The sequence below is a fragment of the Vicia villosa genome, linkage group LG1 (genome assembly GCF_029867415.1).
Source record: "Vicia villosa cultivar HV-30 ecotype Madison, WI linkage group LG1, Vvil1.0, whole genome shotgun sequence".
NCBI lineage: Eukaryota > Viridiplantae > Streptophyta > Magnoliopsida > Fabales > Fabaceae > Vicia > Vicia villosa.
In genome coordinates, this window is record NC_081180.1 from 173,822,188 (window position 1) to 173,847,727 (window position 25,540).

Below are 25,540 nucleotides of genomic sequence, written 5' to 3' on the forward strand. Positions count from 1 at the left end.
TTATTATTATTATTTTTATTTTATTTTTATAATTTATAAGTATGATGAAACACAGAAATAGAAAAGTGAGTCGACAGTTTTTCAAATAGGTCGGTCAATGTTTTTTTTGAGATATGTACTTTGGATTAAACATGGTAGCTAGCAGCCTGACACATAAAGGACTCTGAACATTACCAATAGGCCAATTATTTGGTTGTCATGTTATTTCTTACTTACCTTATCTAATATAATATTAAGAAAGTTAATTGTTTTGGAAATATCATTGATGTCTTTTCTTCTAATTATGTCACGATGTGGTTTTAATCAATTGTGGTATTAAGTTGGAATTGAAGTGGATTTTCTCATTTTTCTTCTAAAGAAGTACAATTTCTTTAATTCTTTTTCATGTTATCTTTCATTAGTGTTAAATATTTTGTCAATTTCTTGAAACCCATAACTTTCTATTATACAGGTGTGGTTTGTTTGTAAACAATGTTCTTTGGTTACATATTTTCTTAGTTCTATCTTTTTATGTTATTTTTCTTTAGTGTTATATTTGTGTAATGTTATAGATAAACTCAATTTCATTAATGTTTAGCCTGTTTGGTTTAGCTTTTAATCAAGCAAACGCAAGTCTGGACATGGATCTGCCGTGATTTTAGAGAAGCTCTAAAAGGTAGCTTCTATGAAAACTTAGAAACCCATCGTGATTCCATTGAAAACGTGAAAACCCACCGCTACACCAAACATGCTAGTTATCTTTTTTTTGTTATAATATTTTGTTATCTTTTTTTTGTTATAATATTTTGTCAATTTCTTTTCAATTTTTGATACCCATAATAACTTTGGATTACACATGCGTGGTTTGCTTGAAATCAAAGATATTTGTTTACACTTTTTGTTTCTTCTGCGGTTATCTTTCTTATTTTTTTGTTTTGTTTTGTAATATTTCTCAATTACTATTTCAGTTAATATTATTTATGAGAATTGGAGGAAAGATCTCTTAATAGGTAAAATTTAAAATGTTCTATTATTTCTCATATTTATAAAGGTGCAAAAGATAAAGATCAAAGTTTTGGTATTTATAATTTTGTTATTCAATTTTATCTCTTATGTCTGATTTATTTTAATCTTACTCTTTCTTTTGAAGATCAATGTTACATCAGAATGTATAAATTTTTTTATGCTGTCTCCAACGAAACAAATCATTATTGCATTTTTTTACAACTTGATTATTTTTCTAATTTCAAAATTAATCATGAAAGATATTTTCAACATTGTGGTGAAGTTGTTAATGTTATTTTCAACACATATAATAAAAGGAGTTTTGGGTATGTCAAATTTCTAACAACAAATTGGCAGAAAAAATAAGTTTGTGCTCATGTTATCTTTTCAAGTAACATTTTATACCTTTTAATATTTGTGTTTTTTCCACTTTCTTAATTGTTCCAATTCTCTGCTAGATAATTTATAACATATGATACACCTACATTAATTGATAATAGATGATAATCTCATTGGTGAAATTATTTGTTTGAGAATTGATTATGCCATTATCCAAAATTCTGCATAACTTTGCACTATGATACAACTACATTAATTAATTATCAATCCATGATTTTATGTTCCTTTTGTTAGTGTTTAATGATTTTTTTTGTTGTATGTGATTTCAGTTTATGAGACTGTTGAACATTTGGATAACATGAATGGCTTCTTTGAAACTAAATTGCTATTGGTACTTCCTGTTATTTTTTATGGCTTCTATTTGTTTTTGGGTCCACTTATTCTCATTTTCTATTTGCTTTTTGGTGTAGACAAGGAAAAACTTAGCTAAACTGAATTGACTTTTAGAGATTGTTTTTTCATGGGATGAATTGACTTTGAGATAGTTTTTTCAAAAAATATTTGATGTATTGAAATAAGCTATTTTAATGATGCAACTGATTTTCATTTAAATAAAATACTATCAATTATTGCTAATGATCATTTGTTACTTTGTCTAACCAACTGATCTTAATTGTGGCAAATTTCTTGAATTATTCCCACTTTCAGGTTCCTACTTTCATATAATCTCCCAATCTTTTAAGTGCGCTGTGGCAAATTGCTTGAATTATTCCCATTTTATGTTCCTATTTTCACGTGAATTTTTTTTAATGGATCCGATAGATTACTAAAACACTTCATGAAAATACAATAATATCTCTAGATTTTGGAAATCCATTTTCGGACACTTCATGAAAATACAATAATATCTTCCGATTTTAGAAATACATTTTTAGACGCACCTCAAACATACAATTCATTAGTTTTTAAACAATATCTCCATTTTATAATTAAATTTATTCCAAAAATACATTTTTAGATGTCTCCGAAAATATATTTTCAGAAGGCATTTGGTTGTATATTTGCAACAACGTACTCGTTTGTATGTTTTGCTCCTACTTTGCAACAACGTGCTTGTTTGTATGTTTTGCTCCTACTTTCCATGCATGTCTTGGCAACATGTGTCATAGCTCCATAACTATAAAAAGAAGATGAATATTAAAGTAATTTTAGTAATTTGTAGCTTCTACTTCTAGAAATGATTTTTACACTAAAATTTATCGTTCCAGTCACTTTTACATAAATGTATTTTTTTTTAATAAGCAAAGATGGTATTATAAAAAAGCACAAGAAGTGCTAACCAACAAATACAAGAATGAGAATTAAGAACAACTCCCCCAACCCCCAATCATCCATCATCTAATACATAAATGCGGATTGACACACCAATCACCCCAAAAGATGGATTCTACTCCATTATAGGAAGAAAGATACCATTCCCAAGCAAAAAACTTAACCATACCTAGAATGTCAATATCCCTCAAGGATACACCATCAAACACAATGGCATTCCTACAATTCCAAATACCCCAACAAAAAGCCAAACCAAATAACCAACTAGTATCGACCTTAAATTTGGTTTTACAAGAAGAATCCAAAAGAGATAAACGATTGATAAAATTACCCGGAAAAACGGTACTATCCAATCCGAGCCAATCACACACCTTGGTCCACCAAAGATAGGTAGTCGGACAAGAAACAAGAAGATGATCCAAGTCTTCCTCTTCCACCCCACAAAAAGGACAAAGTGTCTCCGAAGAAGCAACCAAAATGTTTCACTTAACTAAATTTGTCTTTGTTGGGAGTTTGTCAAGAAGAAGCCTCCAACCAAAAATTAAAAACTTACTAGGAATTTTAGTCTTCCAAAGGCGAGCCAAGGCATTCACTAGATCGACACCAAGATTATTACCCCGAATTCGACCTTCCAACAACAAATCATAAGCCGCCTTCACTGAATAACCCGAAGAATGTTTCCACCAAATGTAAGTATCTTCCAAATCAAAGATGGGTTTTTTTCCATCTAAAACTCGCATAAGATCTCCCACACTACCTCCTTCGCCTTCTTCTATGAAGAAATCGTCAAAATTTACACGCCATTCCCACACACCCGAAATCCAAAACCCGTTATCAACCACTTTAAAACCGAGAGCCTCCGCATACCGGTAAAGAGACGGAAAACGTTCACAAAGAGGAGCTCCTCCCGTTAGCCATCTATCCAACCAAAAATCAATGTGATCTCCATTTCCCAACTTGCAAATAATTGCGGATGGAAACCAATTTTCCAACGGTCCATTTCCTCCCGAGCCCACCGAGCAAAGATCTTTCCACCAAAGCGAGACCTTGTTTCTTTTGTGAATCACATTATTGGAAAGCATAGCTCTCCTAATATCACCGTACCTGCAAGAAAGAAAGTTAGTCCATAAAAAATTTTCCCCACTCAAAATCCTCCATCTCCACTTACTTAACAACGCCTCATTAAACAAGCCACAATGTTTGACTCCTAAACCTCCTTCCTTCTTAGAAAGACAAACTTTATCCCACCCAATCCAATTAATCTTCTTCTTATCCTCCGAACCTCCCCACAAGAAATTCCTTTGAATCTTAATCATCTCTTTAATTACCGCTTTTGGCGCTTTAAAGAATGAAAACATGAAGATTGGAATACTAGACAACACCGAATTTAAGAGCACAACTCTCCCACCAATCGATAAATGCTTAAATCTCCAAGACTCCAATCTTTTCCTTAACTTGGATACCACCGGTCTCCAAACCTCCCTCCTCCTATGGTTGCAACCCACCGGTATACCTAGAAAAGAGAAGGAAGAGGATCCCACCAAACAATTAAGAAAAGTAGACGCCGCTTGTATAAAATCCGTATCCAAGTTCACCCCCACAAATCTACTTTTAGAAAGATTAACACGAAGGCCAGAAACCAATTCAAAGCCCCTAAGCATGGCCTTAATACTCCATAAGTTATTCCACGACCCGTCACCAATCAAGATAGTGTCATCCGCAAATTGTAGAATCTCGAAATGGACATCATTACCGACCTTAAAACCTACATAATCACCCAAGCTCGTAGCTTTCTTCATTATCGCCGATAAACCTTCCGCTACCAACAAGAAAAGAAATGGAGAAAGCGGATCCCCTTGACGAATCCCCCTAGAAACCACAAAATCTTTAGTCGGGCTTCCATTCACTAGGATTGACATCGAACTAGTAAAAACCAAAGCTTCCATCCATTTTCTCCATCTAGAACCAAAACCCATCCTTCTTAATAAAAATCTCAAGTAATCCCACGAAACACAATCGTAAGCTTTCTCAAAATCTACCTTCACCATCATACAACTCTTTTTTTCCCTCTTAGACACATCCAAAATTTCATTGACAATCAACACACCATCAAGCAAATTTCTTCCCGCTACAAATGCCGATTGACAATTCGAAACCAACTTACCAATCACCTTTTTCAACCTTTGAGCTAATAACTTAGACAAAATGCGATACATGCTACCAATAAGGCAAATTGGTCTAAAATCATCCAAGTTACTAGGATTCTCCACTTTCGGAATAAGAGCGAGGAAAGAAGCCGTCACCGCTTTAGGAAGAGTAGCCCACTCAAAGAACTCATTCACAAAGTCTAAAATATCATTCTTCAAAAACGGCCAACACTTCTTATAAAAACCCATATTAAACCCATCCGGCCCCGGACTCTTATCCCCTTCCGAATTCCAAATCACATCCTTCACTTCCTCTTCAAGAAAAGGCACCTCCAACCCCATAGAATCCTCCAGAGACAAACAAGCCAACTCAACCCCTTCTAGAATCGGCCTTGAGCTCGAAGTTTCGGAAAAACGTTTTTCAAAGTGGCCACGAATCTCTTCCTTTATCAACGTCACATCCTCCACCCAACCCGAAACCCCATTCAAACCCACCACCGCATTCCTTCTATTCCGATATTTAATAGTCTTATGAAAGAAATGAGAATTGGAATCACCCTCCTTAAGCCAAAGAGCTCTCGCCTTTTGTCTATTTAAGGACTCCTTTAACCGAACCATTTCCCAAACTTTATTCGAAGCTAAAGATCGATTTACGGCCAAAGCATCCACGTCCACCGGATCATTACCAATCATGACAAAACCCAAAGCATTAAGCTCCTTAATAGCCTCTTCTTCTTGTAAATTCAAGATTCCGAAAACCTCCAAATTCCAAGCTCGTAATTTCTCCCTAAGAACTTTCAACTTTTCCTTGAACCCATAAATTGCCTTCCTACTCCTAGGTACCTCCAACCACGCTTTTTCCGCAAAAGAATAAAATTCAGCATGATTCATCCAACTAGAAAAAAATTTGAAAGCCTTCGGACCCCAATTACGGTTATTCCCCTTAAACCAAATAGGACAATGGTCAGAAAGATCCCTATTCGCAATAACTTGACAATCAATCTTCCAAAGATCCAACAACGCCTCCGAAAATAAGAATCTATCCAACCTACTTCTAGCCGAACCATCAAGTCTAAACCAAGAGAAATCTCTCCCCACGGCACGCACATCAATCAATTCAAACTTTTCAATAAACCCCCTAAATTCCTCCATCTCCCGAAAATTGAAAAATCTAGAACAACCTCTTCTCTCCACCTCAGATTTAACAGCATTGAAATCTCCACCTACACACCAAATCCCTTCCGAAAAATTCTCCTTAAACTCTATCAGCTCACTCCACATTCTCCCTTTCTTTTGGAAGCAACAAGCAGCATAAACATTAACAATATAGATATTTACCCCCTTCCAAATGACATTCAGCCCCATGACTCCTTCCCCCACAAAACTGAAATTCAGAGTAAACATACCTTTACGCCACAACATAATCATACCTCCGGATCTGCCAACTGAGGGTTTGTAACTCCAGTCCACATCAGTACCACCCCAAAGCTCATAAACCCACTTCTCATCCAGTAACTGAATCTTTGATTCTTGAATCAAACAGAAATCAAACTTCTCCTTCTTGATTAATAAACTAAACCTTTTCCTCTTTAAAAGGCTGCCACATCCCCTCATATTGTAAGAAATAGCATTCATAAGGAAACCTTATCATAAACAATCTTCTGAGATAGAGCAATGCCATCCCTGTTCTCCAATTCTTTGATAGCTTCAACATAATCCGCTCCATTAACACCTCCTGAAATGCCATACGCCGCTGCTTTGGACCATAACCTCTGTGCCACCTCTTCCGACAGACATCTCCTAAGCCTTCCGTTTTCCGATTCCACACAAGAATCAGAAATCTCCTCCACTGTATGCTCATCGTTGAAACCCATTCTTCCTTTCCCCTTCCGCTTTTCCAGATTCAGTTCTACCCTTCCACCCATTTTTTTCCGTAACGGTTCGTAAAAAGATTTGGAGATTTTTACAACTTTCTGTTCCGCCCCAATCTCCATAGACGCGACCTGTTGTGAATTATTAGAATGGGCCTCACAAGAAAAACTCCCACCGCCAAGACCATTTTTACCTTCTACCAAAAGATCCCGTTCAAAAAAACCTTCTGATTAGGCCTTTGATGGTTTCGGTCCAATCCCTCTAACAGCCAAATCGAATTGGCCCACCACATCAGGAACCGCTTTCCGCACCTCCATCCTTTTTTTCCTCGCCACGTGTCCTTTAAGTTTAGTTTCCAGCCTCTTCACATATTTAGTGGGTCCCAAATCATAAGAAGCCACCCTACCCTCTGTACCTACACATAATAAATCAATATGCTAAACTCAATTCTATTAAAATCAATTATACCAAACACAATTCTACTATAATCAATTATATTCACCGCCAATTCAAACACACCCTTAAACTCGTAAGAGGAAGGAAACTTAAATATACACATAGACAACCTAAATATATGCAGAGACAAACAACGCCATTAAATTTGAAAATTTCTTCACCCACGTCCTAACCTTCTTATTCACCTCTGGCGAATTTACCAAAATACCCTTTATTTCGGAAATACATTTCCGAAAACGTACTTTTATTGGAAAAAAAAGGTGTTTTCGGAAATGCACTTCCGAAAACACGAAAAAAATGTGTTTTCGGAGATGCATTTCCGAAAACACCCTCTTTTTTGAGTTTTCGGAGATGCATTTCCGAAAACACCCCTTTTTGGGAGAGGGGGTGTGTTCGGAGATGCATATCCGAAATATTCCAAGACCAAATTGGTCTTGAAATGTTTCGGATATACACTTCCGAAAAAGTTCAATAATTATTAAAAAATTAAAATCAAGGTGAATCAATACAATTAATAGGTATAAAATGAAAGTGAATCAATAAAATGAAGGTGAATCAATAGAATCAAAATTTCCTAAACAATTTTAAAGTTAAAAATTATTTTACTAACTTATATAAATCAAAAACATTTTAATTTCATAAGTAAATTTTGAATGGTATAGAATTAAATATAAAATTTATTTATTAAATAAAATTAAGACAAAATCTTTTTTAAATTTTTTTAAACTAAATAAAAAATTATAACTCATTTTTAATTATGAATCAGAATAGAAATATATAAATATATAATAATAATTATCCATTTTGTAAGTGAAATATATAAATATATAATATATAAATATTTAATAATTATTATATAAATATATAAATATATAATAATTAATATAAATTAAAACACTCATTTTTTTTAATTTTTATAATTATTATATAAATATATAAATATATTTACAACTAATATATAATAATTATTATATAAATATATAAATATATAAATATATAATAATTTTTATAAATATATAAAAATTATTATAATTATTATATAAATATATAAATTAAAACACTCATAAATTATTATTATATCAAAATATATAATTATTATATAAATATATAAATATATTTATAATTAATATATAATAATTATTATATAAATATATAAATATATAAATATATCATAATTTTTATAAATATATAATAATTATTATAATTACTATATAAATATGTAAATTAAAACACTCATAAATTATTATTATATCAAAATATATAATAATTATTATAATTATTATATAAATATATAAATTAAAACACTCATATATTAAAACACTCATAACTATTATTCATAACTTATAAATTATATCAAAATATATAACTATTATTATTCATTACTCATAAATTATATCAAATTTATGATATATGAATTAATTAATATCCTAAAATTAATTTTTGGGATTTTTTTAGATTTTTTTATTGTTTCGGAGATGCATCTCCGAATCTATTGAAAATCCCAATTTTTGGGATTTTTTCGGAAATGCACTTCCGAAGTCTGGAAAAATTTAGAAAAAAAAAATTCGGAAATGCATTTCCGAAGCGGGGTAAAATGGGTTTTTTGCTGGGGTGACCCCCATAGGGAGGTGGGTAAAAAAATTTTCTTAAATTTTATAATAAAACGAAACAATATAAGTTCCCTAAACTAAGTTAATTAAGTAGTTAGCTCTAATACTTATAAACCTAATATGTGCAGTAACTAAAAAGTAAATGGAATTAACCTTAAACATAAAAAATAAGCCATTAGGTGATTTTGACAAAGATTACATTAATTCAAGCTTGTAAAAAAACTAAAAAATTTTAGTCAAAATATTTTGTGTGGTTTCACTTGTATTAGTTGGACAATATTTACAAACAAGATAGCACGATTTTATACTCAAGAGAGAGTTTGACAACTCCAGAGACAACAAGACAAAGACAGATATACGCAAATAATAAATCTTAATATTTTGCAAAAGTATATTTCTGAATGTTTTCCAAAACAGCAATGCTATGTTTACACCATTTCCTACATCCAACACTTATACCGTATACAGTGTTCACCGTATTTATACCGGTGAACAATATTTTTTAAATAATATAATATTAAATAATGAACAGTATTCGTGAACAGTGACAATGAACAGTGCTGATGAACATTATTTATGAATAGTATATAAACAGTGACTTTTAATAGAAAAACAAAGCTGGTTAATAAAGTAAAAAAAAATTGGTTAATGAAATGATGAAGATGGTTAATAAATATCCTGATGTTAAAAATAATTTTTATGAAATTGGTTAATAAAATTGCCCAAATTTTAAGTAGTTTGAAGTTGGTTAATAAAATATTAAATGTTAGTTAATGAAGTTATAAAATTGGTTAATTACATAATTTTATTTTCATATTCTCTCAATCTTAAAAATAAAAAAAAAATTTAAAAAATATTATTATTATTATTAGATTTCACTATTCACCGTATACCTGAATAGTGAAATAGGTGTAAGGAAATGGTATATGGATATCATTTATCTTTTCAAAAATATATTTTTAAACTTTTTTTTTTTTTAAGTTGAGTTTCACTTAAGACATGTTTTGTTGTGAAAATGATACTTAATACATCTAAAGCTGTATTTCTAAAATTTGAAAGAGAATTATGAATTTTTATACCATATAAAATGTATTAAAAAATTCTCCTTTCAGTACTCTCTTGGTTATTGTGATTGATACTAGTAACAAACCCGTGCGTTCGCACGGGTTCTGGTATGGGATGCGCATTTGTTTCAGATATATATTTTTTAATAAAAAATGTTTGATATCCGTAAAAAAAAATTGAATGTATAGAAAAATGTCTGGTACCTGTGAAAAAAATAATAATTGAATGTATAGAAAAATGTCTGGTACCCGTCAAAAAATAATAATTGAATGTATAGAAAAATGTCTGATACCCGTGAAAAATTAATAATAGAATGTATAGAAAAATATCTGGCACCCGTGAAAAATTAATAATTGAATGTGTAGAAAAATGTCTGGCACCCGTAAAAATATTTAGATCTATAAGATAATTTTATAGATAAAAAACTTAGAAAATTAACTAAAATAACATATATTTTTATAAGCATGTTTAACTATATATGAAGTGTACATTTTTTATATATACATCAATTATACAAACATTAATAATTAATTTCTATACATAATAATTCAGAGTTCGTGTCGAGAGATCATGACTCTGGCCAAGTATTATTCCCACCAGGAGTCGAACTCGGTATGGGGATAAATTTAAATATAAATTTTTCTCTCCTTTATTGGTATAACATAAAAGTGAAGTTATTGTAGTAATTTGTGAAATTACTATGATAAATGTTTAACTTAACTAAAAAAAATTAAACAAACACCATTTTTTTATATTGTAACATATATAAATAGTTTCCAATCATAAAATTATTAACTTACCATAATTTCAAATTTTCATATCATTAATTATATTTTAATATGTATTCATACATGTTATTGTAATTAATATATTAGATTTTAAAAAAAATAGAGTACATGTGTTAGTCATATATTTGTTAATCTTTGTAGAAATAAAAGTATAGGTATTAAATTATATATTTAAATTAAGAACTATTAATTAATATAAAAAAATATTACTTCAGCGATTTAATTGCAATTTTTTAATTCAATTTGTAGAGATAATATTTTAAAAAGTTTAATGATGTAAAAATAATTTAAATTAAAATAAATAAATATTTGTAGGTTCAACCTAGGCATCATTGGATTGATAAGGTGTGATCTTTTAAAATCAATCAACTATTAACAAAAACCGTCTCTTCAATGCTTTGAAAAGTGAAAATATTGTCTTCTCTTATCTCATGAAAAGTAACGTACAAAATACTCTACTACAAATACATGAAACATCATTCAATGAAATTAAATAAATGGAAATGAGTATAAATAAATGGAAATGAGTAGAGTAATTAAAAATTATTTAATGTTGTATTAAATAATCAATAATTTAGTCTTTTAATAATAAGATAATTATTTTATACTAATAGATAATACATTAAAGACAATACTTACACAAATCATTAAGATCATTAAGTGAAAAAAAAGGAAATTTTAGACAACAACAAAATAATAATAAAACTTGCTTTTTTTGATAACATGTTATCAAATTAAATAATACATGATACACTTTCCGACAGTAACATAGCTACTTCATGTGTTAGCAAGAACTAAGCATAAAGTTAAAGAAATCAAAGAAAATTACAATAAATAGGAGTCTAATTTTCCATTTAAAAGTTTTGCTTTAAATTAAAAATAATTTCAATTAAAATATTAGATACATGAAAAGTTAAAAAAACAACACATTTTTCCCGTGGATTTACACAGATTTTGGCATGGATACTCGTGCGTTCACCCGGCACTGGTGTATTACTTGTGCATTCCAACAATAATATTTTTTTTATGATGTGAAAGATCAAACAATGTTGTAACCACAGAACATACTAAGGACTTTCTTACCAAGTATTTTTCCCGTTATAATCAATAGAAAACTTATTCTCGTTTACATCAATAAAACTCGTGTGTACGCACGGGTTCTGGTGTGGTATGCACATATTTTCACAGATATAAATTGTCGTTTCTAAAAATATTTGTATCAGCGATACACTATTTTTTCATTAATATTATAAATCATTGTAAAATAAAATGGTTGATTTGAAGTGCACCATATATCAAAAAATAATATTAGAAAATTAGAAAGAATGATTATAAATTAAATACTCAATCAAAGTAATATTACATGCAACAATATTTAATAAATGATATTCAAATATATTCAAACAATTTTCAAAATGGGATAGTGATGAGTTGGTAGGGAAGAGAGAGAGTAGACAGGAGAGACTTGATTTGTATTTAAGGGTGGAGAGATAAAAAGTTGAATGATGTTTGTGAAGAGAGAGTTATGATTAATTAATGTGTCCTGATAGGATGCATCATCTGCTTTTTTAAAATAGACTGAGACACATGGGACAATATGTTAGCAATAGTACTTTTATCACAGTAAAAAAATAATACTATTAATATGCAATAAAAGAGTCAAGATTGAAATAATATATCTATGTTATTATGAACAATGTCAACATCAATCACGAAAAAGCAAATAGTCTAAGTGGTGTTATGTTTTTACACAAAAGTTAAATGAAAAATTGTTTGATTCAAATATGCTATGTTGTCCTAGTACATTGGAACATACATGATATAAGACTATCATTGTTTTTATCCAATTTTTTTTAAAGTCAAAATAGTATATCATCATTCATCATAATACAAAACTAAACAACATTTAAAATAAAACCAAATCCTCTCCAAGAACCTCATAAATTACGCATTAATCACAAATTCAAAAACAGGTCCTCTACTACTATCATCAAATTCAAATTCTTGCTTTATATATGGATCCTGCCATTTTCCAAGACAATGGTGTTTCATTATATGCTATTAACTGCAACTAATAAAAATTATTAATAACAAATATAAAAATTCATAACTCAACAATGTACTATAAAATTAAAATTTAATATCAATTATTTTATTTTAATAACTTTCTTTAGTACAATGATTATTATGTTTTAATGATCATTTATTATAGTAATTTTAAATATTTTAACTAATAATATATCAAATATTTTAAAATAATTTAGATTAAAAATAAAATAAGTATGTATGACTATTTATTTAATTTTAGATACATCTATCATATAATATTTAAAATTAACTATCAATCTTAAAAGAGAATAATTTTTTGCCATATAATCTTTCCAGTCTTCCATATCAATCTTTTTATCTTCTTTTGAATCAACCTCCTTCATTGTCTAAAAAAAGATCAAGTCAAGAAAATAATGAGATAAGAAGTAGATTGAGAAAAATATAGAAATTGAAGGAACACAAAAAATTCTTATTAACCTTTCACATAATAGATTCAACAATATCATTTAAAACTGTAGCATACGAATCAATCATAATAGTCAACACTTCTCCTTCAACTTTAATATGTCATTATGTACAAAAAAAAGATAATAAGATGGTGAAAAAGGTAGAATAAAAATACATAATTAAAATACTTATATAAATTCATACTCAATCAAAATTAATATTTTGTAAACAAAACAGAAAAAATTAGGATAAATTATGACATTCAAGTAAATCAAATATCCACAAATATTTTGTATTAATATATTTTAGGAGTTCTGAAGACCTAGCCATCCAGTAAGAATGGGAGAAAAAAAATAAAATGCACTAAATTTATGTTGGTGAGTGAATGCACACGTTAGAAAAGAGTAGATTAATAGTAGTAGCATAAGAACATACCAGAACATGTCTGACCAAGAATAGAGAGGAATATTTGTTCAAATCCCTATCAAGCATTAGATATGCTTCATCATAAAAAGAGGAATGAAAGACATAATAAAAAATAAATAAAGGTTTCAAAAAAATAAACTATTTCTATCATTTAAATCAAAACCAGTGGAATGAAACACTAAAGAGTAGACACAACTCATTCTCAACAAAAAAAAATAGTTTTCAAATTGCATATAGAAGTAGTTAAGTTCTCATTGTAGACTAAACACACAAATCATTCTCAGCAAAATTGCATATAGAAAAAATTAGCGAATATTCATGAAAAAAGAAAACAATAATAATGAAAATAAATGAGTATAGAAGGAGATTTCTTTTTACATGACTCACCTTTCAGATCTGTTACTTGAATGCATCTGTAGCCCCAAATGAAGTTCAAATATATGTAAAAGAAACTGAAATGAAAACAAAATTGAATCAATAAAACCATATTTACCCAGATCCGAGAGAAAATATGCTCAGTAACAATAACAACAAAAATCTAGATTTGAGAGAAAACCTGCAAATCAAATAAAAAATAGATTTAGCACTCAATAACAACAACAAAATTCATATGTGAGAGAAAAACTATAAAAGATTTTGGTTACTTGAAAGAAGAAGTAGAATGAGAAGAAAGAAGAGGGTTTAGGGTTAGTGATATGAGAGGAAAGATGAGATTTCTGAGAAGGAGAAAGAGAGACTATGAAATGAAAGAGAGAGAAAAAATAAAGTGGTTTATTATGTGGTTAGAAGATGTTTTGAGGTAGAAGAAGAGAGAGAATGAAGGAGAAGTGTTCCACGTGGCAACATAATGAAGCAGAAGGGCATATTGGTACTTTCCAGAACAATGTATTTTCTTATATTGTAGATGTGTTCATTGGACCCCTTCTCATAACCATACTAGGATATTGTTATTAAAAGAGTTATGGGGCTGTTTGATGCTAATATTATATAAAACTTTAGTCTGAGTTTGGAATGGTAAAATTAACAATTATCAAATGCATTTATTATTATAGATTTTTTTTATGTTTTAACTATTAAATATAACATTAATAGTCGTTTTTTTTTGTTTGTTAAAAATTAAGAGAACATATATAAGACAGACAATATTATTATTTTTAATAACTCACCTTTTATATGCATTTAAAATATTAGTGAAGTTATAAATTATGTTAATTAAATAATTGTGCATGTAGAATAGTCAATCGATTAATTAAAGTTTAAAGAATTTTTATAATAACTCAAAATTAAAATTTCATAGGATAAAAAATATTCTTAATATCAGAATTCCGATTCGCGCAACTGCGATCGGAATGGGTCTAGACCCACTTGATGCTAGAACTCATTCTTAAATCGAATTATATTGGTGGTGATAAGCCAAAAAATAAAATATTCTTAATACCTGTTAAAAAATATTCTTAATACTTACTTTAAAATCTTTTTAGTATTAACAAACACGCCATATATATTTAATACCGTTATATAAAAAACACTAGAAAACTAACAAATATTTATCATTAATAATATATAAAAAAATATGATACACATTTTTTTACTAATATTTTTTTCAAATAAAAAATAGGTTACTAGGTAATATATTTTTGTTTTATTCTTTCTCAACTCATAAAAAAATTACAAAAACAAAATTAATATATTTATTTTTCAAAATAACTTTAAGATTAATAAATATAAATATTAAAAAAAATAACAGTTTTAAAATATATGAATTTATTTAATCAAATGCATGACACATATAATATAAGTTATCATTCTCATATAATGTTTTTATAATTATCCTATTTATTTTATTATTTAAAAAACTATTTATTTATAATATCTATGATATATTTTATTTTACTATTTTAAACTTTAATAACTTACTTAAAATTACAAATAATAAAATATATTAACACATGATCAATAATATTAAATTTATGATAAAGAAATATATATATATATATATATATATATATATATATATATATATATATATATATATATATATATATATATATAAAAGAATTTAAATATTCAAAAATATAATGGTATATTTCCAAATGATGAGAAGTATATAAAAATAATGCGTTGATTTAAATATTTATTAAGTTAATATTATTATTATATCTTGATTATAATAATATATATTTAATTATATATTTTGATTAATACAATTAATTATACTATTAATTGTATTGATTTAATTTTTTTTTTAATAAATATTACGTTATTTCGGATATGCATATCCGAAAAATTCCACCACCAAATATTTGAATATTTTGAATATGCATCTCCAAAATCATCTCTTTAAAAAAAAAATGACTTGTCATTTTTTTTTTATAAAGAAAAGTGTATGTATATCCGAAATATGCAATGAGAATTTTCCAAAATTATATGTTCACTGTCAAACACAGAAAAATTTACTTTGTACCCCTACAATTAATATTATACCCCTACAATTTTTAAAAGATACCATTTTTATCCTTTAATATTTTTAACTACTTTATTATTTTATTTTTTTAAATTTATAAAGAAAAATCATAAAATTATAGCCCTACACATACAAACCGGAACGCTTTTGTAAAGTCTTCCGGTATATAAAATAAAAGTTAAAAATACATACCGGAACTCTTTTGCAAAGTCTTCCGGAACACAAAATAAAACTTGAAAAATCTAAAAAAATACATACCGGAACTCTTTTGCAAAGTCTTCCGGTATGTAAAATAAAAGTTAAAAATGACTACCGGAACTCTTTTCAAAAGTCTTCCGGAACACAAAATAAAACTTGAAAAATCTAAAAAAAATGCATACCGGAACTCTTTTGCAAAGTCTTCCGGTATGCAAAATAAAAGTTAAAAATGTCTTCCGGAACTCTTTTGCAAAGTCTCCGGAATACAAAATAAAACTTGAAAAATCTAAAAAAATGTATACCGGAACTCTTTTGCATAGTCTTCCGGTATGTAAAATAAAAATTAAAATAATAAAATGATAAATTAGTTAAAAATACACAAGAGCAAAATTGACATTTTAGGTAAAATGTAGAAGTATGAAGACAAATGTAGGGGTACAAGATAAAATTAGAGCCACAGTTTTTGCTAACATAACAAGCTCTGAATATTAAACCACAGTATTAGCCCAATGTCTGGCCCGGACCTTAGTTGCATTAGGCGGTGTCAGACCTGATCTTAGTTCAGGAGATGCAAAAATAAATAAAATGGTGCAAATAAAAAATTAATAAAAAAAATTTGGAATTGAAAGTGCAATTTATATAGAGAAAATCTTAGATCCATCAAAGGGTGAAAAGTACATTAGTTCAGGAAATTTAAAATGCAATTTATATAGACATTTAGGTGCAATATTTAAGGATTAAGGGTTGAATTGAACCCCTCAAATGGGCAGCCTTGTTCTTCAACCATCTTTACCGCAGTAGAAAAAATGTATTATTGAATGAAAGTACAAAACATTCATTACAGAGATATCAAAGTAATTCAAGATTGGTTTGATTAAAGGAGAAGAGAAGAAAAAGATTATGATAAGTAGAGCAAATGAGTGGATAAAGAAGACTCTTTCCAGAATTTTGATTTTATTTCAAATTTCATTAAAATTCTTTTTTTATTAAGTTTGTAATAAAAAATAGTTTGTAATTAAAAAAACATAAATGATTTCAATTGAAATATCAAAATAACGCATTGGGCAACAAATACATTGTCTAATTGTAAATAATAGTCATTTTATTAACAATAGAAATTGATTTGTCTAGTTGTAAATGATAATCACTTTATTAACAATAAATTATTATTTTTTGACATCCAAAGGCCTAATTAAAGGCGATTACTGAGAATATTCCTCTGCAATAGTAGGTTTGGGCCTCATCTCATACAAATGGATGTTAATGGCTACTGATCTAGCCAAATCATAAGCTTCTTTGTTGTTATCACGATTTATGTGTGTAAACCTTATCTTTTTGAAATTCTTCTTGTATCTCTTCATCTTCCATATCGTTCCGCCAGCTGCTAACCTGTGTGTGCTTTCGTCGTTGTTTCTGTTCATCTCAATCACAATCGTTTTGCAATCAGTTTCAAGCTCCAGTTTTTTGTACCTTTTTTACTGCGCGATTTCTAGGGGTGGGAATAGGCCAGACCGGCTTACAGGGGCCTATAGCCTAGCCTACTAAAGGCCAGGCCAGGCCAGGCCTATTTGATAAAAAAGCCAGGCTTGGGCTTTTTTAAAAGCCTATTTAATAAAATAGGCCAGGCCTAGGCTATTAAAAAAGCCTATAAAACCTTGTTGGCCAGCCTATATTTTCATATATATTAAAATTAGTCTAAATATGTTGGCCTATATATGCATATATATATATATATATATATATATATATATATATATATATATATGGCTTCTTAAGTAATATGAATTAATTGAAAACATTAATAAGAAAGAGGCTTTTAAATAGGCTTTCAGGCCAGGTCAGGCTTTTAAAAAGGCCAGGCCAGGCTGAAAAAACGAGCCTATTGTAGGCCATAGGCCAGGCTCAGGCCTTGTAAGTTTATCGTAGGCCAGGCCCAGGCCTTATAAAGCCTAGCCTAGCCTATTCCCACCCCTAGCGATTTCCATGGCCACACATAACGCCATTACTTCTGATTCCATTGGTTGATTAGTTCCCTTCATTCTCTTAGTCGTTGTATGATGATTCCTTCCATTTTCATCAATGAAGATCGCACTCAGACCCCATATGCCTTTTATGGCTAGACTTGCATCCGTCTTGCACCTGATCCATGAAGAATGGTGATTATGGTTGTTGTTGTTCTCAGTTTCAACTTTGTTCAGGTTTGTTTGCTCTTTTTTCTTTCTCTTATTGTGTTCATCGTTTTTTTCCTCCTTTTTTTTGTCTGATCTTATCCTTATCGTGTTTTTCGTTTGATGCCGCTTCCGTTTTGTTCGTCACTTGCTCCATTTCTCTTTGAATTGTATTGTGGCAGGACTTTGATCTCAATCCTTGGCGAATGTCCTTCAAGTTCTGGTTGCAGTTGATTCTGATGATATTTCCGATGACTGGTATTTGCTCGTCGGTGAGTTTGTGAATTCTTTTGGTTGTATAATTCTGGTGCATATTTATTTTCCTAATTCTTTTTTTGAGGTTGGATAGAAATTGATTTGTCTAGTTGTAAAACATAGTTACTTTACTAACAATAGTCACTTTATTAACAAGAAATTGATTTGTCTAGTTGTAAAGTGAATATCATTTAACTTCAAGGAACTTGAGTTTGAGACCTCATAGGTAAACATTTATGTCCATAATTTGTTAATATTATTATAAATTATGTGGATTACTTGTCATTAATGTACATTGGCCTAGTAGTAAAGAAACAAAGATGTCTTTTAAAGACCTTGAGTTCGATTCCTTAAAAGAAACAATTTTGACTTTTTTGAAATTATTAATTCATAATTGTTTAAAAATAAAATTAAAAATAAAAATCAATTTTGTATTTAAAAAATGAAAAATAAAAATAAAATCCAACGTGGTAGTCCAGTCACAGTTTAAAAGTATGAAAAAGCCGGTTTAAAAGTAAGAAAATGGACTTGATAAAAATATTAATAGAAAGACTAATATGATCCAGTTAAATTTTGTAAGGGATTAAATCAGGTCTATTTTTTTTATGAGGGACTAATTTAACTTGTGTAATATTTGTGAATGTCCAAAATGAGTCTTCACTTTTAAATATATTAGTTGAAAACATTAGAATAAAATTAGAGTAATTAGTAAGGAATAACATAAGTGTAATTATAAATAATTGAAGTTGAGTGACATTTTTGTAATTAAGTGTAGAAACACAACAATAAAATATGAGAAATTATTATCATTTGAATCAAAAATATTTTTTTATTCTTCCTTCTCAACTTAACCCTATCTCCTTCGTAGTCAAAATTCTCAAATTTTAAATCTTAACCAAAAATCAGTATGAACTTCATTGAAAAATTTGACCTATTATCATGAAGACCTTAGATTTTTAGTTTTACTTTTTTTTCATTTGTATCAAAACCATAAGCTCCAAAATTTCAAAATATAACAATTTCAAATTTTCGCACTTCTAACTACCTTATCCTTCAATACTTTCCCGAAGTAAAGAAAGAAAATGTGAGATTTTTAAGCGTTTTTCTTAAAGGATTTTTATTGAAATAAATTCTAAGTGATTTTTTGAAATTTCATTCATGTTTAAATTGGTAGTATACATATATATTTTGTTAGTTATTGAGATTGGTTTAATGCTTAGGAGCTGAAGTTGAAAAGATTCAAGTATAAAATTTGTTTGAAGTTTGATTGGAGATAGAAGCTTTTAAATTAAAACTAAATATTTTGCTCTCAACAACCTAATTACTGAGTTCCTTTTGGAACATAATCATGCAACTAAAATACGGGTACAGTTTGTTAACATGTGGCTATTGAACACACGAATTCTCTTATAGAAATAAAGGGATAAAAAAAAAAAAAAAAAGGCTTTTTAATTAATATGAAAAGTTAGAAAATACACAGTAAAATATCCTATATATACTAAAACTTATCTCCATGAAATTAAAAGGTCTCTAAACTTAAAGAAATGATATACTGACAGCCCTCTCAAATTAGGTGTAGTAGTGAAAAATTGAGACTAAAGTCATTGGATTGACTTAGTTCGTATTTTAGTGAAAGTCTCCACCGCGCTTTATTATTTCCAAAGGAAATGGGAAAAAGAGCGAAATAAAATCCAAAGAAGTTTTTAAAACAAAACTAATAAAAAACAAAGATCTTAGATTCGGGGATTGGTTATACAAGGGTAAAATATTAACACCCCTCACATCTATAGTACTCTACAGGAATATCTTTTAAAATATATTATTGTTATAAAACTGCTTTTGTGTTTTTGTTTAAATAGAATGGAATGGTGAGAAAAGAAGTTTTATTAAAAGTGTGCTCGACAAGACATCACATCTTGTGCCTACATACCCCTTAAGTGTAATAGGGAAGTCAGAACATTTGTAGTTCCTCTTAAAAGGAAAATAAAAGAACCAAGTGAAAAAATCTTTTTGGTTGTAGAGTTTTAACAATACTCAACGTTTTTTTTTTTAAAAAAAAATGTTAAGCTTACTTAACAAGTTTTGAAAGATGTCAAGCTTTAACAATACAAGGCAAAGATTGATTTTAAAAGAGTGGTGGTTACGCTTTAACAATACAAAACTAAGGTTTGAGTTTAAAAAGGTTGAGCTTTAACAATACAAAACTATTTTTAAAACAGGGATGAAGTGCTAAGCTTTAACAATACTAAGCACAAAGTAAAAGAGATAGGAAAAGAGAGTGAGTACCTTGACAATTTTAGTCAATACCATTCTCATTCCTTTGGATTATAGCAACAATGATGAATCATACATCTCAAACAAGCATTAAGGATGAGTATCTCAAGTGGCATGTGAGACATATTATGTGTATCATGGATACAATCAAGGGGTGAGTATAAAAAAATATATCAATGTATAAACTCAAGGGTAAAAGATTATGAATAAAAGGGATGACATACCTCAATATCATTTCATGTATGAATATAATGTGATGATGAATGAATGTCTCATGGATGTGGGGTTAGTTTAACAATGTGTATAAGTACAATAATAGCATAACCAAAATAAAGATGTAAATCAACAAGTATATGTACAAGAAGATAAACAAGGAGGGATCATCATAATCAAGTTGACATTAACATGGTATTGCATTTAATTAAAGGGGAAAGATCAAGAGATCTTAAGATTAGGGTTTTGGTTGTATGTACACTAACCTAAATCTAATCTTTTTCTAAAGTTGAATGAAAAAACCCTATGTGAATCAACTAAGGGAACATGATATAGAATTCAAATGAGGCTAATTTTAACCCTAAAAAAATCACATAAGTTTGTTCAAGATATTTGGTGGAGAAATCACTTGAAAATATTTGATAAAAGGGCCTTTTAAAAGGCATAAAAACATCATTTTTGATTTAATTAAAAATTAATCAAATAAATAATATTTTTTTATTTTTAAAATATATTCAAAAAAAAGATATAATAAATTAGAGGTATGCAAAAAAATCAAGTGAAAATAAATAATTTTGCTATGTTAAATAAATTATCAAAGTTTGTAAAATAAATTAACAAAACAAGTGATAAGAAAAAAAATTAGGTTTTTGCCCCTAGAAGGTTTGAACCCACGCCCTCAAAGTAGGTTAAAACCTTAGCCATTAGGCCAGGTGTTTATGTTGATCATTGAGCGTATTCAATCAATTATATAATAAAACAAGTTAAAATCATGAAAAATCACAAAATTGTAAAAGGTAGAATTCAAACCCGCACCCTTATGGACAAAGTGACATGAGTACGCGCGTTTTAACCACCGGGGTGGTGATACATCCATTAATAAATGCGCTTCCCTTTCATATAATATTAAACAAGTTTAAAAACTAAATTTTCACTTCATCTTCAACCTCAAGACATTTCAAATTTTTGGAAAATGCAACTCTCTTATTTCTCAATCAAATGACAAACTGTAAACATGAAACTTGTTCCATTTTTTACCACGATTTCAAATATGTATTTGTAGCGGCGTAAAATTTGAGATCAAAGCCATTAATTGACTTGGCTCGTTATTTCAGTGAAATTCGCCACCGCGCTTTATTGTTTCCAAAGGAAATGGGAAAAGAACGAAATAAAACCCAAAGTTTGTTTTTTTAAAACAAAAAGAGATCTTAGGTACGAGTGTTGATTATACAATGGGAAGGTTTTAAGCACCCCTCATATCTGTGGTACTCCAAAGGAACCTTTTTGAAAATATGTGTTATGTGTGTGTAAAAAGAAATGTTTTTGTTTGATTTTTAAAATAAGCTCGGCAAGACATTACATCTTGTGCCTACATACCTCCTCGGTGCAATGGAGAAGTCAGAGATAATGTAGTTCCGCTTAAAAGGGAAGATGTTTAAAAGGAATAAACACTTTATCATCGTCGGAGAGAATACTCAGCCATTAATCTTGAGCATGAGAACAAATGGATTATTTGCATCACAAATAAAGGAAGGGCTCCAACTTGGATAAAATCAACAACTATGCCACTAGCTCTCTCAAGTGGAAAAGATTCCATCATATCAATCAATTTCAAAATCGTGGGGTGTCGCAACTCACTACAACAATTAATCCTGTCTAAACTTTCAAGAAAGCCCATTAAGGGCAAAAGATATTTTTAAAGAAAGGTTTTAAAAGAGATTGCAAACATAAGAAGGTTTTGGAAAAGGGAGAAGATTTTAAAAATCTAAGAAGGGGGAGGAGATGAAGGGACTATCCTAAAGCATAAAGAAAAAGCTAAGGAAAGAACGATCTAACCAAAATAAGAAGCTAACGCTTGACATTAAGAGTCAAGGTAGATATCCCATCCTTTGGACTACCAACACTAAACCGACGCATTACCACTTGGGGATCCATATGAACTTATTGTCTTTAGCACGACTTGAACGCATCATACAATTATAACGAAAATCGGGTAGAGTAATAACTGTATATGGGAGAAATCCTTATCACGATGCCTTGGAATTAACCATCAAGGGCTTTCGAGGGAATACCTGCACACACAAACAGACAACAACCCAATGCCAGACAGAATAACAGACAGAATAACATCTGCATAACAGGGTCCAGAGGTACTAAGTCCAGCAAATCCAGGTCTCCAAAATGCTCGGGATAGTAACCAATAGTCCATAGATCCTTAGGTGTTTTTTATGATTTGAGTTGTTTATTAATGTTTTAGCACAAAAATAAAGTATGGTCCAAGTGGACAAAAAGAAAATGGCGGAAATAAAACGTCCAAATGGACAAAGAGAAAATAGCGGAATTATAAACGTCCAAATGGACAAAGAGAAAATAGTGGAATTATAAATACGATGAATGATAAAATAAAGCATAAGCAATAAATATAAAGAACAATATAATAAAATGCGGAAATTAAAGTCAATTGTTAATTGTTAAAGATGACCATCTTGAAACTTGTCAAGTATATCATCAAAGTGTTATTAATGATGATTGATGGTAAGTGAAGGATGTTCTCGGATTTAAATTTGATTGAAGTTTATCAGAAGCTTGATAAAATCATAGCGACTACACGATAAACTTTCATAAGTCTTAAATCAACCGCATACAATTTTCTGCCATATTGAATCTTTTTATTCGGGACACAAAATGTTGCGCTATGTTAAGCAGATCGCCAAGTGACTTATGTAGAAGTCACCCTACAATGAGGCCGGTCAACAATTTATGTGCTAATGCATGCGAGAGAAACGATATATAGATCATTCTCCGAAAGAAATACCCCGCGAAAAGAAAATACGTAGTGGTTTCATCTTTATCTAGAATCCAAAAGAATTCTCATGATGTTGAAGATTTTCATCGACCAAAATAAAAAGAAATAAAAGATGGAAACACATTCAAAAGTTCCTTCCATCTTCAAGTTCAATCACTTAAAATTGCGGATTTGGATTTTCATCCTATCAACGTCCTAAGTCCATTGACATTGGGGAGGAATTAGACCTATAAACTTGTGATTTAAAGAAAATATCAAAAGAAGGGAGTAGAAGAAGAGTTAGAACCAAAACAAGCTCAAAAAGGCAAAAAAACACATATCTGTCAGCAAGCAATCGATTGCTCCTTCTTCTGTTTTCAAAATCTGCGCATTTTTTCAACTATGAAATTGATTGCACACAGAGAGCAATCGATTGCACTATGCATTTTTTCAAAAAAACAGCAAACAAAGGGAGTAAAATTTGTTTAAGCATAAAACCAAACACCTTATAATCTTGGATCAACTTGAGCACGAAAATACATCAAATAAGCAAGCAAATAACATCAATGTAGCACCAAAGGTGCATCACACACAAGCAACACAGGATCACATCTTTGATTATGGAATGGATCAAGATAATTACCACTTCTTTCACAAATTTTGAGTCTACTTGAAGAAAACAGCCACAAATGCTTTGATCTTCCACAGTTGATGGTGAACAACAAAATAAAAGAGTGAAAGGATGAAGGTTTAGCTCAAAATTAGTAGGATTCAAGGTGAATCTTACTAATTCTATGAAAATGAACTTTGGGTGAGAGGTTTGGAAAGGATGGGAAGAGAAAATTCCAGAGTTTCTTTGGATTTTCAAGCTTGATAAATGAAGAGGTGAAGACCTCTATTTATAGGATTTATGCTTGAGATTGGTGGTGGTTTGGAGTTAGGATTGGTAAATGAAATTAGGTTTGGTAAATGAATTTGGAGCCAAAATTACGATCCAATGGTTCATATGTTATCAAATGAGGGTACATGATAATATTGATCAAAATGATATAGAGAATTGATTGTGCAATCTAGAACATTTGCCCCACACATGAAAATGGTGACACTCTCTTCAAAAGCTGAAAATTGCCTTCATTTTTCCAATTTCGCACTGGTGCAATCGATTGCTCTTGTTGTGCAATCAATTTCTCTACACAAATATGGCCCAAAAACAGTTGGTGCAATCGACTGCTCTACACAAATCAGGCCCAAAAACAGTTGGTGCAATCGGTTGCTCTCTTTGTGCAATCGATTGCACAGAAGTCAGAAGGCAAATCTGGTGCAAAACAAGTGAGTGCAATCGATTGCTTGCTGAAAAATGCTTAAAAATGCCTTTTTGATGGATGTCTTGGATTAGTACCTACAAAACACAAACCTACTAAAGCACAAAGCAATATTTTTGGTAGTTTGGTTAGTATAATATATACAAGTAAAAAAAATTGGTGCTTGATGATCCCCCTTACAGATGAAGTGAGCATAACACCGAGAGCAGAGATTTAAGATGAAACTCTTGATTAATGATTGAGATGCAAATGATGTATGATCTTAGGGTCAAAAATTGGGGTATGAAAATATCAAACACAAATTTATTTGAGCTATAACTCAAGAGTTTTCCGGAAAACCGTATGA

General features: G+C 29.7%; 1 long non-coding RNA gene across 1 annotated transcript; it reads right to left on the bottom strand.

Moving 5' to 3' along the window:
* Nucleotides 1-12,885: 12,885 nt before the first annotated feature.
* Nucleotides 12,886-14,402, bottom strand: LOC131620567 (uncharacterized). The gene is made up of 3 exons (XR_009289180.1): nt 13,903-14,402; nt 13,525-13,570; nt 12,886-13,028 (listed from the first exon to the last, which is right to left on the bottom strand). It is a non-coding gene; the product is annotated as an uncharacterized LOC131620567 (long non-coding RNA).
* Between the last annotated feature and the right edge of the window lie 11,138 nt (nt 14,403-25,540).